Here is a 5,114-nt window from a genome sequence, read left to right on the forward strand (position 1 = left end):
TGAATGAGAGTTCTGTGCTGTTGAGGTTTTGGTCTACAGATCTTGTCTGTTGTTCAAACCGTCTGCAGCTTTAGTAACAGAGTCGCTTTTCACCTCCTGAGAGGAAGAAGAGGAGGACAGAGGAAGCTGAAGGTGTGAACATTGTTAGTTTAGATAAATGTCAGAAAGCTCTGCATATTTTCTTTAGAGGATGTTTGTGAAAAAAAAATATGATTTATAGAGAAGTGTGACAGAAAACAAACCCCTCACCCTCCAGATATAAACTTTGAGTGTCTGTAGTGTGAGAGATTAAAGATAGGATGATATTTTGGTGGTCTGAGATCTGTTGACTCCTCCCCGTTGGTCTTTTTCTCAGAACTGAAGGGGAAGTCGTTCGTGAGAATGAGGTTACAACAGCATCAGCTCAGCTCTGTTTAAAACCACTTTGACCACTTGAAGGTTTCTCATCAGTCAGACTTGTTGCAACCCTCAAAGAACCACCACCTTAATGCGGTGGAGAGGTTTGTGTGTCCCTGTGAACCTGGCAGCTATGTTGTCGGGACATCAGCCCCTGGTTAGGGTCTCCCTAGGCTAATTGGTCCTGGGGGAGGGTCCAGACTAAGAGTGATTCAGAAAACCTTGATGAAACAGCCAAAGGGGAAGAGAGCTATCTCTTTAAAAGGTGGGACAACAGGGCACCCCCCTTGAGCCAAATCCAGTAGGAGGAGCTGGATGGTGAGCGCCTGGTGGCGGGGCTCACAGGCCCCAGGCTGAGAGCCTCAGTGTTGCAGTTTGTCACTTTAATTTGCAGGGAGGAAGGCATATGCACCAAATTGCCGTTCATAGCACCCGGTCTTCTTTGAGTCTCTGGATGGAGTTCTGGAAGGGTTCCCAGCTGGGGACTCCATTGTTTTTCTGGGGGACTTCAACACCCAACTGGGCAATGACGGAGATACCTGAAAGGGGGTGATTGGGAGGAACGCATCTTCAATCTCACGCAGAGGTCTGGGACAGTGCCTGTGGAGTGGCAGACCGGGCTGGTGGTTCCCCGGTCTGTGTTTATTTCCACTTTTATTCTCTTGAATTTGCTCCCACTTGGTCCACTGTCTTCAAACATCACACCTGATCGCTCCTGATTCACTGTTTCCTGCTAGCTCAAGGCGTTAAAGAAGGAATCCTCAGTGCAGTTCATCACAGATCTGCTCAGGGTTGCAAATCTGTGAGGACCACTTTCATGGTCTTTGCGAAATCTGATAAAGCTGCAGACACTGAGGGGAATCATTTGTCAGAAACTCAAATTTGTGTAAACTTCTCATGTTGTTTGTGAAGGACATAAAAGCAGTATTTCATGTCCCTAATTCCCTCACCCTTTGTAGTCACGCATAATTTAGTTTGGCCTCCTACGATGCCAAAAATCATGAACATGTTTTTCTCAAAAGAGGCCCATCGTTCTCCTCGTATCCTTGCTCTCACTTTCACCCTCCTCTTCACACCTGCTCTCCTCGCATCCTTTCATTCTTTATCTTTCACCTTCATCTGAACCACCTGCCTCCTCTTCACGTTCTTCCTCTCTTATTCATCGTCTTTTCATTCATTTGATCCATTTCCTTTTTAAGCTATGCCTTTGCTACACCTTCATCAAATCACTTCCCTCCACCTCTTTGCATCCTTACGCTCTCCTCTCTTTCTTTACTTCATCCTTCCTCCGCTCACTTTCTTTTTCCTTCACTCCCTCCACCCTCACTTCTTCCCTCGTCTCTGTCTGCCGGTGCCGACAGAAGCGAGGGACACTCTCCCTGTCGTGCTCGGAGCAGCTCTCCTGTTGAAGTCCAGTCTCGGTGTGTGAAGTCGTTAAACAAGATAGATGTGTTTGGAAACGGATGAGCGGTTGTCTGCTCTGGTGGCTGAAGGGCTGTGAAGCCCAAACACAGCATGACTCATCTCTCCATCTTTATCTCTGTGAAGTCAAACTGGAAACACAACAACACCAGAATCTTTTTTTTAAAATAGAGACCCTAAAAGAGATCAGTCCATCTCTGTGTGCCATGAATGTCACTTCATTGAGGTTTCTCATGGCTCAGCAAGTCAGTCCAGATGTTCTGCATTCTGGTCACCTCCTCCAGCTCCTCTTGGGGATCCCGTGGTCGGGACAGATGGGGTATATAATCCCTTCAATATGTTCTGAGGTCTCCTCTCAGCAGTAGGTGTCTACAGGGAGGCTTCCTGATCACCTCTAGTGGCTCTTTGAGGAGCTTCTCCCGGTTATCTGAACTCCTCAGCTAGGGCTGGGCGATAAATCGACAACGATAATTACTGTGATGTAATTTTTCTCAATATAAATATATGAAATGTTTAAATTGAATTGTTGTTAAACTAATGTGCCTTAAATGCTAATTGCCACCCAACATTAAACAGAAAAAGAAGGCGGCATTGGACAGCCAATCATGGTGCAGGGTAACCCCCAAATCCCGTTAGGATGGCACGTTGCACGTCGCACGTTGCACGTTGCACGTTGCACGTTGCACGTCGCACGTCACACGTCACACGCACATCGTCGCAGCAAATACGTTCCCATTCTTTAAGAATTCTTTAAAAGTGAAAGGTGCTATACTAAATAAAATTTACTTACTTACTTACTTAGTCAATGCTTACTTGTCCACGTGCCATGACCCCGCGCCGCTCTGCCAGCAATACCCCGTTAGGACGGCACACTTCGAGTCTAGGTGTGATCGTCTTCTGAGCAGATTAGGGGCTCGCAGCACGGGAAAACCCTGCAAGATATACAAGAAATCTAGGTTTTGCTGGATTATCTTGTAGTGTGTACTTGTGGTGGAATTGATATGATTTTATCAATGTCAATGCCATTGTCGATTCTGCTTATCAATCCAACTCCTTATCAATTCTCCTAACAATTCCCCAGTATTTTTTTTGAGGGGGAAAAAAGTAGTTCAACACAGTCTTCCGCACCAAAAAGAACCATTTTATTTTTTTCAAAATTACGTCTGCACAAGACTGAACATGAACATATTCAACTTGAACATACTGAACAATAGGTTAACCTCGTTCTCAGCCGCGTGAGTCCGGACGTGGCCCCTGGAGTCTGGAGGAAAAGACTTTGAATTTGGAGAGGAAAAAAACGCTTTTCCTCCAGGGGTCATCATGGAGGTATTTTACCCGCTCTCGGTGCCTCATTTTCAGCCGCCTGAGTCTGGACGTGGCCCCCTCGAACATGGAGGGAAATCGTCCTGACTCTGAAAGGGGAGAGGTAGGCGGGGGATCGCCTCCCTGACGCAAACATGTTCACACATGGATCCCTTCTCCACTTCGGCCCGATGCTAACCCCAAGCTTCGAGGCCGAGTCGAAAAACGCTTCAGCATATTTTACCTGCAACAATCCCCAAAGCTGACTTCTCTCATTCCACTCGCCACTTTCAAAAACCTAATACACCCCATAATTCAACATCACTGCACTTGCTTTTAAATTGCTTTTAAGTTGTTCACTGCTGTCATATATTTGTATTGTATTGTTCTGTCTCTAGGTTTGTCTGTATGTCCTCTCTGATTTTTGTTTTGTCTGTAATGTTTTGTCATGCCACCTGTGTTGCCTTCTTGCCAAGGTCGTTATTGCAAATGAGAATTGGTTCTCAATTAACTCACCTGGTTAAGTAAAGGTTAAATAAATAAATAAATATTTTAGGTGTTTGCACCTTTACATGAGATGACAGCGTTGCACTGATTGCACACGGCATTGATCTCATCTCTTTTACTAAAATGGAGCCACGCTTTAGACCGCTTCTTCCTCTTCCTGTTTCCTCGTGGTTGAAGGAGTTCTGTGTCGCAGAGTGTGACGTAATGTAATGTACAGTGCTGGTAAATTATTAAAGTATGGATAACATTTGAGGGTTACAATTCCGTTCAAATTGATCAATTGGAACCGGTTCTAAGTTGAATCCGGTTTTTGATTCCCACCCCTAGTGTGTACTCTGCTTTCGGTGATGCATATGAAAAAAAAATAAAACAAACAACATTATCAAACCGTGCATATTTGTGTCATATTGTGCAGGCTTAACCTGAGGTAAAAGTACTAATGTGTGCACCGGAGGACGTTCCTGTTCAATTTTCTTTATGCATTATCCTTCCCCTTTCATTATAAATAAAAAAAACATGCTTCATATACATTGTGCATGTTTTCCCTCTTTCATTAAAGCCCCAGCAGCCTCAGGGTTGAAGTCAGATTAAATTTTAATCAGAGCGACGGTGTTTCAGGTGGATGTTTGTGTTTCTCCTGAGCGTACACTTTGTCCCTCACTCATGTTTAGTGTTCTCGCTGCCGTCAGTGGGATTAACGGCAGCAGCTCCAGCGTTAATATGAATCCGCCGTGACATCTTGTAAGGTCGCTGCTGCTGTCTGGAGACTGGAAGGGGGGAACACGGCAAAGGTTTCAGCACTGGGGGCCGGCTCCCCGGGGGCCTGATGGTGATAAGAGAAACAGTTAGAGGGACATGCATACATACATGACCAGGCTGTATTCCCACATGCTACGCCTGCAGCCAAGCGGACAGACTGAGACGACTCCACAACGTTTAAACTCACCAGTCCATTTGTTTCCCCCAGCACTAGTAAATATTGGACTCTTGTTCTCTGCTGCTCTTTGTATGCTTCACAGGACTCACACCTGGAGCTGCTCAGAGTAACAGCTTCAATGGTTTGAACACGGTGTGCATTTAAAATCACATCTCTCTTTCTGATGTGGCTTTTCTGAGCAGGACTGACTAAAAGGCTCACACAAAGAAACTTAAAGATGAAGAGGGGATCACTCTGGGGTTTCCTGCTTCTAAACCAGGGCACGACTTTGGGGTCTAAATGTCTTACAGGTTCAAAAGTTGAGGAAATGCTTCATTTAAGGTGCACACAAGGTGATTCACTTACTGTTTACATCTAGGTGTCTGATGACATTACAGAAAGGATTCCCTTGAGTGTATAAACGTGGTGGTGGAGCATGAACTCACACTGTATGACTGTATCGTCGACGTATAAGCAAAGTCTACGAATGATGTGCTGTATGCAGTAAAGTCCGATTGTTGAACACAGACCGAGTCCACGTCAAATCCGAAAACAGAGCACTGACGATGGT

General features: G+C 45.3%; 1 long non-coding RNA gene across 1 annotated transcript; it reads right to left on the bottom strand.

The window, feature by feature from the left end:
* Positions 1-4,203: 4,203 nt before the first annotated feature.
* Positions 4,204-4,686, bottom strand: LOC117823892. Its single transcript, XR_004633511.1, has 2 exons — positions 4,574-4,686; positions 4,204-4,450 (listed from the first exon to the last, which is right to left on the bottom strand). It is a non-coding gene; the product is annotated as an uncharacterized LOC117823892 (long non-coding RNA).
* Between the last annotated feature and the right edge of the window lie 428 nt (positions 4,687-5,114).

Source organism: Notolabrus celidotus, chromosome 13 (genome assembly GCF_009762535.1).
Source record: "Notolabrus celidotus isolate fNotCel1 chromosome 13, fNotCel1.pri, whole genome shotgun sequence".
NCBI lineage: Eukaryota > Metazoa > Chordata > Actinopteri > Labriformes > Labridae > Notolabrus > Notolabrus celidotus.